Consider the following 12,776-nt stretch of genomic DNA (forward strand, 5'->3'; position numbering starts at 1 on the left):
AAATATCTTTAATTCCCTTTAATTATAGCCTATATGTCCTCAGAAGCCTAATTCAGTCATACAACACTTCCAGCCAATTTAGACTGGGTCAGGCATAAAGAGTCATTGTTTAGTATTGTCAATGTAAGAAACATCAAAATCTGCCAAGAATTTGTATAAGAGTTCATTTAAGCCAAAATTGATAACCATTGTCAGAAAACAAGGTCTCAAATACTCCCCAGAATACAGTTTGCAGCTTCTTTTATGATTTCAAATTAAGGAGAGAACAACAGGGAGATTACATGAAGGTGGGAGAAAGCTGGGGAGGGAGTTGGATTACAAAATGGTTAACAAGATTATGTGCTCTCTTAAGGGTGGTTTCTCCCGAGGGGTTTGGAAAGAGGCATTTCAAAATTGTGTTAACCTAGATGCACAGAAACAATGGACAGGCTAGCTTAAGGCAAAGATACATAAGCCTTTTACTAAATAAGTTATATGCCGGGGACATGACCACCCACCATGACCTGCCCAGTTAGGAATTTATGATCAGATCACTCTGTGAAGTTACTTTCTGTAGAACCCCTTTTTTGTCCATAGTAGTCAAGAAGTTAACACCTGAACTTTCTTCTTCTCTTACTTCCTCCTTTTCAATTCCCCTTGGACATCTTTCAACACATCTTTTTTGGCTTAACCTCTTCATTTTAATGCACTAATTACTGCCTCTTCTGGATTCTAACCCAAGGTTCCATTTTTTGCTTTGTAAACTCCCATGTCCCTCTGAGAGTTCATCATAGACAGCATGCTGGAAGCCACCTTCTATATCTGGATCGCCACCTCACCCAGGCAAGTCACATTGAGTTTAGCCTAACCTTCCAGACATACTGTGATGGGTAACACATTCCCTAGGTTAATTATTCCTCCCCTTTATAATGTAAACATATTTCCTTATTCAAAACAAACTCCTTGGTTCAAGTGTCTAAGCCAGTAGTTTCCAACCTGCACATTGAAATCAAGTGGGACAGTTTAAAGACCTACCTATGCCGGAGTTTCATTCCCAGAGTCTCGCTTAATAAATGTAGGTGTGTAACAGGATTTCCTCAAAGGTTTCAAAGTTGAGGATTTCTAGATTTCAAGCATACATTTCAGTTCAAGCCCTTCCCCATATCTGTCGTTACTGACTGAAAAGTTTAAATCTTCTTAGTATGACTTCTTACAGAATCCTTTTATCCTTTTGATTATTTTAACTGCTGCTCGCAACTCACTAGTTTGTGGCGTTAATTTGGACAGGTGAAAAGAATAATTGATACCACCTGCAGGCCACAACAGCTGGAAGTCAAGCAGATGGAAACAATCCTATCTAATAAAGAGGGAATATGCTAATTGACCATCACTCCGTCACAAAGATGGCTGCACCCACAGCTGAGGCCAAGTTCCCATAAGGAGCCTTAAGGAGCAATCAGCAGGGACCTGAGGCTATGCCCTCCCCAGCCCCCGTGGGGCTTGACAGGGGACCTCAGGCTGTGTCCCCCACCCAGCAGGGCTTGATGGGAACCTCAGGCCATGCCCCCCACCTGGCACAGCTTGACAGGGGACCTCAAGGTGTGCTTCCCGTCCTGATGCTGGGCTAGGGGACCTCAGGCTGCTCCCCCCCGCCCCAATGCCAGGCTGGGGGACCTCAGGCCATGACCCCCACCAAGTGGGGCTTGACAAGGGACCTCAGGCAGTGCCCCCTACCTGGTGGGGCTTGACTGAGGATCTCAAGGCATTCCTCCTACCCCGGGCTGGGCTGGGGGACCTCAGGCCATGTCCCCCATCCTGGCGCCGGGCTAGGGGACCTGAGGCTATGCCCCCTGCCCAGCAGGGCTTGACAAGGGTGGGACTGGCCTGGTCTGGATCTAGCCCAATGGGGGGGCGCGCTGGCTGGGTCTGGGTCTCATGCGATTTTGAGGTGCATGTGGGTTGTGGGGACTTGACTCTGGGTCCCATGGTGAGCCCAGACTCTGACAGGAGGAAGGTTTTTATATACATTTTACTAATTTTCTTTCATCTCTGACACTTCTATTATAGAGAAAGGGCAAATAGCAATATCAAATTATTTCCTCTAATTAATCCCCTTTTCATGTGCACAAATTTCATGCACCGGGTCACTAGTCATATTATAAGCGTCTCAAAGGAAGGGATGTGCCTTATCCATCTTTGTATTTACACACCATCCACCATGATACTTTGATCAAAGTAGGTGCCTAATACATATTTAGGATGGAAAGTAGGATAACTTGTACACAGGATCTGCTTCCAATTTTTCAAATATTTGTAATATATATGATATGCATGTAGTTGGAAAATAGTTTGGTGGGGAGTAACCAGTATTTTTTCAATTGGCTCACTTTTTTTTAGCAGATTTATTAGGCTATAAATCATATGCTATACAATCCACCCTTTTAAAACATACAATTCAATGTTTCTTAGTATATTCACAGAGTCATGCAAGGGACATCACAATTAGCTTTAGAACATCCATCACCTTAAAAGAAAACTTCATACTCATTAGCAGTTCCTCCCTAATCCCTTTCCCCCCAGACCTAGGCAACGACTAATCTACTTTCTGTTTCTACAGATTTGTCTATTATGGGCATTCATATAAATGGGATCACACAATATGTGGTCTTATGTGTCCGGCCTCCTTCACTTTGTACAATGCTTTCAAGGTTTATCCATAATATAGCATGTACTAGCACGCCATTCATTTTTATTGCCAAATAGTATTTCATTATATGGATGTAAAGTATTTTATTTATCCATTTATCAGTTGATGGGCATTTGGGTTATTTTCACTTTTGGCTATTATAAATACTGCTGCTATGAACATTTGTTTTTGTGTGGACATATATTGTTACATCTACAGGAGTAGAATTGCTATGGTAACTCTATGTTTAACCTTTTGAGAAAATGCCAAACTGATTTCCAAATTGGCTGCACCATTTCATATTACCACACTCACCCCTCCCCCTCCCCTGCATTCAAGCAGCTAGGCCTTTCTGTTCCCATTGCCTCAGGGGAAGGATGAGACTGGCAGAAAGAAGAAACAAAGGAATGTTCCTGACTTCTATTTCCAAAAGCCTACACCCTAGGGGACCAGTAAAGACTCCAATGATAGACAAAGGGGATTAGAGAGAGGGCTTCCCTCACTCCACTCCACCCCGTCCTCCATCATACAAAGACACAAGGAAACAGGAGACCAGCAAGAAGACATAAGCTGCAGTTATTGGGTCCCAGAAGGTGGTGGTTGGATGGGCAGCGTGCTTTTCCCAAGAGGGACTTTGGAGAGTTTTGCAGACATTTCCTCACCCAGTGTGGCAAGAAGATTAGGCGGTTCTGCTGCAGTGAAAGCTGACACAGAAGGGCCAAGGTGGCAGAAGTGAGGGACATCTCTGTATCAATGCAGAGAGGAAGACACCGGGGCCTGCCTCCTAACACTTTGGAACTACAGAAACCTCCTGGAACTTAGATTTAGTCTCAGCAGGAGGAAGTGGTGAGAGACACTCAAACTGCTCAAGATTCATTTTTATCAGTCTAGCAAAATACAAGCTCCAAATTAAAATTCATTTGTGTTTTGGCAAAGTGAAGAAAATTTATATTATTGACTTATGTACTGAGATTAGTACCCACATAAGATTAGAAAAAAGACTAAAGACATCAGCCCTAACCGGTTTGGCTCAGTGGATAGAGTGTCAGCCTGCGGACTGAAGGGTCCCAGGTTCGATTCCAGTCAAGGGCATGTACCTTGGTTGCGGGCACATCCCCAGTTGGGAGTGTGCAGGAGGCAGCTGATCGATGTTTCTCTCTCATCGATGTTGCTAACTCTCTATCCCTCTCCCTTCCTCTCTGTAAAAAATCAATAAAATATATTTTTTTAAAAAAGAAAAGACTAAAGACATCAAATGTCCAATCTATAATAATAAAAGCAAAATATGCTAATTAGACCAGACGTCCTTCCAGATGACCTTCCGGATGAAGCTGGGGCTGCGAGGGAAGCCCAGATCCCTGGTGCCAGAGGGAAGCTGGTGCTGGCAGCCAGGGGAAGGAAGGCCTACTCTTGCACAAATATCACCACATAAGATTAGAAAAAAGACTAAAGACATCAAATGTCCAATCTATACTAATAAAAGGGTAATATGCTAATTAGACCAGATGACCGGACATCTTCCAGATGTCCAATGTCCTTCCAGACAAAGCCACAGTGGCGGGAGCCGAGGCAGAGGTGGTTCAGGCAATCAGGCCAGCAGGGGAGCAAGCAGTTAGGGGCAAGATCAGGCAGGCAGAGGTGGTTAGGGGTGATCAGGCAGGCAAGCAGGGTGGTTAGGGGCGATCAGGCAGGCAGGCAGGTGAGCCGTTAGGAGCCAGCAGTCCCAGATTGCAAGAGAGATGTCCAATTGCCAGATTGGGCCTAAACCAGCAGTCGGACATCCCCCAAGGGGTCCCGGATTGGAGAAGGTGCAGGCTGGGCTGAGAGACCCCCTCTACCCCGTGCACGAATTTCGTGCACTGGGCCTCTAGTAAACATATAAAAAGACAACCCACTGCTGACAATACCATGTGCAGCAAGGATGTGGAACAAAAGGAATTTTGAACTGTAAGTAAAGTGATCAACAGGAACTACCATTTTGGAGAGCAACTTAGAAGTACTTATTGGAAGTACTTAGTAAAATTGAACAGTTGCAGACCCTATAACCCAACAATTGCATTCCTAGATCTATATCTTAGAGAACTCTTGTACAGCTGTGCCAAGAGATACATGAAAGGATGCTCACTGTCATGTTTGTAATGGCAAAAAAATAATAATAATAATAATACAGACAATCTACAAGTGCATTGTGGATGGAACTTTCCTCTGCTCTCAAGGTTCTTTCTGCTGATCCAGTAATTAAATCTGCATGAGACAGATTAACAAGAGAAAATAACCAAATTTAATACACACACATGGGAACCCCCACACATGAGAGAGTCAGAGAACCCACATACGTGAGAGGTTCAAAGACAGAATATATGACATTCTAAGCTAAGGATCACATTGGGCTTTCAGAAGGGATGATAGAAACAGTGGATATTTAGTAATTAGGAGTTTGCCCTGCCTTATAGATAGGCCATAAAAAGTTATTTCTGGTGATAACTCTAAAGGGCAAGGCCTCTAATTTAAAATTGTTTAAGGGAGAGGTAAAAGTTCCTCAGAAGCCTGCAGGACTCCAATTGCCTTTAGCACAAGATAATCTCCGTACCAGAGAGGCATATCCTGGGGTGACTCAGTTTGAACCCCTATACCATCAACAGGTGAATAGATGAATTTATTGCTCCATGTGCATTCAAAGGAATACTATACACCTTGTCCCCCAAAATACGATCCTGACCAGCCTGTCTGAGGTTGCTCCACCTGAAACTCCAGACCTACTCAGCCAGAATCTGTATTTTCACAAGATGCCCTGGCGATTCGTGTGCCAATAAAAGTGTAAGAAGTGCTGTTCTATGCAGTTAAGCAGATGCACTAGGGCTACTTGTGTCAACTTGGATAACTCTTAAAAACATAATATTCAGAGAAAAATATACAAGTTGCCAAAGATTAGTATAGTATGGTATGATTTAAATAAAATTTGAAAACATGAACAATAATGCTTATTTTTTACGAGTATATTCATATGTATTTGACACTAGGTCATGCAGGAAATTTTATAAACAACAAATTCTAGATACTGGTTACCTCTGGAGGGAGAGGGAGAGAATAGGAAGCTACAAAGGGGCTTCAACTGCAATTTTAATGATGACTTGTTCTTTTTTTAAAAAAAAAATATATATATTATTATTATTAATTTTTTACAGAGAGGAAGGGAGAGGGATAGAGAGTTAGAAACATCGATGAGAGAGAAACACTGATCAGCTGCCTCCTGCACACCTCTCACTGAGGATGTGCCTGCAACCAAGGTACATGCCCTTGACCGGAATTGAACCTGGGACCTTTCAGTCCACAGGCTGACGCTCTATCCACTGAGCCAAACCGGTTAGGGTGATGACTTGTTCTTAAGTGGCATTGAAACACGGAAATTAAACTGGAACGCTTGGTGTCCCCTGGTCAGGATGCAAAAGTGGCTTCCTGGGTTCTTGTCCAGGTGGATTCAAAGAATGAAGCCACGGACAAAAGGTGGTATAGGAAAGGATGGAAATTTATTGGGAAACAAGCACAGACTCCCATGTGGGGTGGGCGAGAGAGTCCCATTAAGTCCCTCTTTTCTAAGGTTTATAAAGGCTGCAGTTCTTTGTGTCTTGATATCCCTCTGATTGGCCACTATAGCAGCTTCAGAGCTCAAACCCCACATGAGATTCCCCTCTTCTTCTTCCTTTTGTGTTTCTATTCCCTTTGGCCTTCCTCTTCCCTCTCTGAATGAGTGGCTTCTTTTCCTTTATTCTGTGAATGTACACCTTCTGCAGCTCCCAGCTTTGCAGCCTGTGGTTCTCCCAAATGGACCCCCTAATTCCTAAAACTTCCTAAACCTGCCTATTTTACCCCCAAAAGCTCCTTCCAGCATGGCGAGTATGCTTGAGTTTCATTCATATATTTTAACACCCTAAAAATTTTCATTTGAACAAGTTTTTTGAAAAACAGTACTTACATTTTGGTAGGTGACTTTTATTTTCTTTTGCATATTTCTTATATTTTCTAAAATTTCAATAATGATTAAGTATTGCTTATATGGTCTAGAAATCTATAGTAAATGTAATATTGAATTCTAATTTTTTGTTTTTTATGAACTAGGCATCTTTTCACTTAAAATATCAAACTAATTGCCAGTCTTGTTGCTTTCTAGCTACTCACTCCAATCTCCCACATCACTTCTTAGCACACAGATTTGGGCTCAAGAATCACTGGCAATGCCTAAGAAAGCAACTGATTTGGGGGTGGGACTGGCATATAGAGATGGGAGATGATTCTGAATCAGAGCTCTGGGGGTGGTCCTGACTTAGAACAGTGTGGAATCTGGAAAAACATGTTATTTCTCAGGGTCTCTCTTTTCTTTAAAATAGGAATAATAACTCATGCATAATTTATCTCACAGCATCCTTGTAAAGATAAAGAGAGAGATGGAGTATGAAAATGGTTGTGACCTTTAAAATGCTTTGGGAAAGTCAAGTTCTTCCTCAACTGCTCAATCCCACTTAGAGATTAATGTAACAGTTCCATCCAAGAGTGCTTTCCCACTTTGTTCCATGTCTGTTTGGTAGGGTAGTTTTTGAGGTTGCTCCCAACTTTTCTTGGTTTTCCCCCCTCTTTGGACACATGATAGGATTGCACTTTCCTGCTTTCTTGAAATTAGATATGGCCATGTGACTGGGTCTCTCTAATGAATTTTAAGCGTAAGTGATGTGTATCAGTATCACTTCCAAGAAAAAACTTGAAGAGCACTTTTGGGAATTTCCATACTTTCCAACTGCAGGGTGATGTGAAACGTATATGGTGATACAGCCTCAGAGACCTGGTCTCTGAGAGATTAAGGTGAGCAGAGGCTACCTACAATGGACTTGTAGCACGAATGAAAAATATACTTTTGTTACAGCAATCACCTGAGATTTGGGGATTATTTATAACCACAGTAAAAACTAAGTCTAGTCTGTTGGAAAACTAAACTGGCTAAAATCAGTGTCATATCTGTATTAAAGAAAAGGATGGGTAACAACACAATCGGTATAAATAAAAGTAACAGACAGGGGAACAGGATGTGAATTCAAAATTCCCCTTCAGTGACTCCCGTAATGCTCAGACTTATTGTGTCTTTCTTATTTAAGACAGGACAACAATTTCCAGACTCTTCTGACCCTTGTAAAGAGCATTCTCATCTCTTTCAGAGAGGGTTTTACACCCAATGGATACATGGCCAAGTCAAGAATTGTCATGCTATTTATTAAAGCTATTTGCCAAATATTTTTTGTTTTTCTCCTTTCCAGAAATATGTTAGGATTATACTTCCTATTCCTCTTGGGGTTGGGTGTAACTAGTTCTGGGCAATGAGTTATGACCAATTAATTGCCAGCAAAACCCTCCAGATCTCTTTCTCCTCTGGTCTGGTGACTCACAGTGTTAGAGATGGTGGCTGCTCCCTCAATAGGGAGTTCCTAAGTATGACAAGCCAATACCTCCTGCCCAACTTAAAATGGACATGTACTGTTATGAAAAAATAAACCTCTCTTGGTTTAAGTCACTGAGATCATGGGTTTGTTTGTTACAACAACACTACCTCGCCTTTTCTGACTGATACAGAAGGAAATCCAGAGATAAAGTCACTGCTTCCTTTAAAGTGGTCACAATCTCCACAACCCTCAGGTGAGTTAATATCATTTCACTCCATAGCCTGACTAACTGAGCAAAAACAAATGAAAACAGAAACAAAGCAAAAAGAACACTGAGTCCCCTATTAATGGCTCTACAGTCATATGATGAAAGAGACCACATGTTCCTCCTGCAAGCGTTAAGTCTAGTTCTCAGGTACCACCTATGGCTTAATCTCGGGGACATCTCTGAAGCTGGGAACACAGAGTTCAAGAAAGGTTGCTGTTTTCCTCCTCTTTCCAGTTCAAAAGTGAGTTCCCAGAGGTGAGTTAACAAGTGAATTTTTCTTATTCTTTTTTAATTAAGATATAATTGACATACTACTAATTCCAGTTGTACAACATAATGATTCAGTATACATATATATTGTGAAATGATCACCACAATAAGTCTAGTTAATATCTATCACCACACAAAGTTACAACTTTATTTTTCTTATAAGGACTTTTAAGATCTACTCTCTTAGTAACTTTCAAATATATGATACAGTATTGTTAACTAAAGTCACTAGGCTGTACATTACATCCCCATGACTTATTTATTTTATAACTGGAAGTTTGTACCTTTTGACCATCTCACCCATTTTGCCCACCCCCTACCTCTGGCAAATACCATTCTGTTCTCTGTATCTTTAAGTTGCATTTTTTTTTATTTTGTTTTGCTTTGTTTTAGATTCCACATATAAGTGAGACCACACAATATTTGTCTTTCTCTGTCTGCTTTATTTCACTTAGTATAATGCCCTCAAGGCCCATTCATGCTGTAGCAAGTGGCAGGATACCTTCTTGTTCATGGCTGGATAATATGCCATTTTTCTATATATCTTTATCCATTCATCCATTGATGGACACTTAGGTTGTTTTCATGTCTTGACTATTGTAAGTAATGCTGCAATGAATATGGGGGTGCAGATACTTTTTTTGGCATTAGTGTTTTGATTTCCTTTGAATAAACACCTAGAAGTGGAATTGCTGGATCAGATAGTAGTTCTATTTTTAATATTTTTGAGGAACCTCCTTACTGTTTTCCACAGTGGCTTCACCGATTTACCTTCCCACCAACAGTGGGCATGAATTCCCTTTTCTCCACATCCTTACCAAGTGAATTTTAAAGGTCTGTTTAGTGCTCATAAGCTCTCCCAATTGTTTTCATAATATTTACCACTTACTCATTATTCCATACCTGTGTGTTTTCTTATAAATATGTTTGCTCTTCTGAGAAATAAAAAGGAAGGAATAGCTTAATGCAGTCAGGTGATCTCCAGCAGGTGATTAACTATTTTTTTTTAATATATTTTTATTGATATTTTACAGAGAGGAAGGGAAAGGGATAGAGAGCTAGAAACATCGATGAGAGAGGAACATCGATCAGCTGCCTCCTGCACACCCCCCACTGGGGATGTGCCCGCAACCAAGGTACATGCCCTTGACCGGAATCGAACCCGGGACCCTTCAGTCCGCAGGCCGACGCTCTATCCACTGAGCCAAACCGGTTTTGGCCAGGTGATTAACTATTATAACATTGACCTTGGAATCCCCACGGTCATTTTCCTCAGTTGCCTTGTGCAAAGTACTCTATTTCAAGTGCTTGGAAGAATACCTGGAAAATTACTCATTTCATCAGCTATGGCTTTCATCTCAGTATGAAGCACTTTTACCTCAGCCTTTATCTGGTTTTGCTTCTGAGATAACATCTCTGAAACTCTTAATTCATTTTTAAACTTTACTTATTTAAACTTTACTTATTCAATGGACTGACCCACAAGGTTTGAAAACACTTACTTATATATGTCTTCTTCTTATTAAAGAGAAATTTAGAAGATAAAGAGTTATTCACCGAAGACTATCCATCCATAGCAGAAGAAATTTTCTGAGGCTGGTATTTCGATGTTGACACCAGAGGTGGACTAACTGGGCTACAGATTTTTAGGCACTTAATTTAAATAGCTACTTTGAGGGAAAGGAGAGGTGCCTCCAGATGAGGTGGAGGCACACTCAGTGGTTATAAAAAGCTAGGCTACTGTAAACTACTTAAAATCTGGAATTCAAGTAGAATCAAGGTTCTTTCTTCTGCCTTTTCTCCTTCCTTTCACTGGGTTACTCCACTCAGCCTTCGAGTCTCAAACTAAGTGTTACTGCCTCAGCAAACCATCCCTGACACCCTCACAGGTTGACCCCTCATGCACCTCTTATAGAGCCCCATATATTTCCATCATGGCTATCACCCTTATCACTGAAAAACTTTTCTGTAATTATTTGTTTATTCATGGTCTCCTCCAATAAATTGTAAGCTCTGTGATAGCAATGATTGTATTTGTGTTGTTTGCCACTGACCCAGCACCCCAGTTATCAATTCAACAAATACTTTTCTCTTTTATTTGCCAGGGACTTCGGTGCTTGGGATGCATGATGAACAAAACAAAGATTCCTACCCCGAGAGGAAGAACTCAAACAATAAAAGATCCTCACAATAAAGTATGTGTATGGTATGTTAAAAGTTGACAAGAACCATGGAGAAAAGGTAGAGCAAAGTCAGGGAAGGAAGCTGCTTGCTGTTAGGTGGAGTGGTCAGGTTAACCCTCATTGAGAAGGTGGGATCTGAGCAAAGACTTGGAGGAGGTAAGGAAGTTAGCCACGCAGGAACATGGGTGAGAGTGCTCTGGGCCCAGAGCTCAGCTAGAGCTGATTCTTTAAGGCAGGAGGTGCCTGGTTTGGTCTAAGAACAGCAACCGAGTCAGTGTGGCTGGAGTGGAGCAAGCAAGAGAGCAGAAGATAAGGTCAGAGGCACTCAAAAAATATTTGTCAAGGGAATGAATGAAAAAAGCAAACAAGTCCTCATTTTTAAAATCTGCTTTAAAGAATTTTCTCATGCCTTGCATATTTTCTCACAGGTGAGAAGAGTCTCTAGAGCCATCCAGTCCACACACTGTAATCTCATGTATATTAAGTGGCAACTCTAGACGGCATTGTGTCATTTTATTGCCAAAGAGGAAGCATCTCCGGTCTGTGTCAAGAGATGGCCATGTGTGCTCTTAACCAGAAGTCCCTGGCCTCCTCCAGCCTGGACTCACAGGGCAGCCTGAAGCGGAGGAGATAAAGTAGATTCAGCGGCTCCAGTGTCAGAAGCCCATGGTGCTGACAGGCCACTCCACCCTCAAGGCTGACGTGATGGGAACCAAAGTGCAGCGGAGGAACAAGAAAGCATTCAAAGGGGCCAAGAAGCAGTATCTCACTCAGCACATTGAGCAGATGGAGGTGAAAAGGAAAATGGACTATCTGTGAATAAATGGCTTCCCCTCAATGAAACTCACTTTCCGGAAAGGTTCTGAAATTCACATGCATTAATGGTATAGAGCAGTGGTTTCTAAGTAAAACTGATGCAGGATCAGTTGTGAAATGCTTGGCTAACTCAGAGTCTCCTGAGAATTTTTCTCAACATACTGATTCTGGGAGCCCTTGGGAGGGTCTATATCAGTAGATCTAGGTGGACTCAGGAATTAGTATTACTTATAATAGCTTCCCAAGAGATCATAATGAGCAGCCTAGTTTGGGAACCACTGCTGCAGTGTTCTGATAATGTGCCTGTATTGGACCAGAAAACTTACTTTGCTAATGGCGTGGATTTCTATTGGTATTTCAGGCATCAGTAAGTAAAGAAGTTATATCAAGGTCAGAAGAACAGGAGGCCTGCTAGAATTTCGGTACTCAAGGGCCTGAAAAACCACCTTCGCAGCACCATTTGTCCCTCTACCCAGATTTCTTTTCAGCAGCCCTCCAGCAAGTTCTTCCAATGGGTCACCGGTTTGAAAGCAGCTGTAGACTTTTGTGTGCACTAATAAAATTGTAACAGGAGAAATAGCAAGTTTGGGAATCTTAGAATTTCTACAAATATTCTAGTAAGGGGTGGTGAGGAATGCGGGTATGGGGGTTAGCCACAAGATGGCGCCCAGTTGTCCCTATTTTTTGGTATTCATGTCCTTGGGTAGTCTCCTTTTGCTGTGCTAGGGTTGGTCTGTATGGCCAACAGCATACAGCAGCAGTGATGGTATATCACTTCCATAATTCGTTATTTAAAAACACACACACACAAAACACTGTGGCTTTCATCTTGGATTCTCTTTCTCCATGGCTCCCTCACTCTGGAGGAAGTTAGCTGTCATGCTATTAGGATATTCAGGCACATAATGAAGAACTGAGGACTCAGCCAACAGCTAGCAAAGAACCGAAGGAGCCAAGACCAGCCAACAAGCTGAGTGAGCTGGGAGGCAGATCCTCCGGACCCAGTCAAGCTTTCAGATGACTGTAACCCTCCCCAACAGCTGAACTGCAACCTCATGAGAGACTCTGAGCCAGAACAATCCAGCTAATCCACTTCCAGATTCTGCATCCTCAGAAACCATGTGAGATAAAGTTTGCTGTATTAAGCT

This window comes from Plecotus auritus (genome assembly GCF_963455305.1).
Source record: "Plecotus auritus genome assembly, chromosome: 1".
Lineage (NCBI taxonomy): Eukaryota > Metazoa > Chordata > Mammalia > Chiroptera > Vespertilionidae > Plecotus > Plecotus auritus.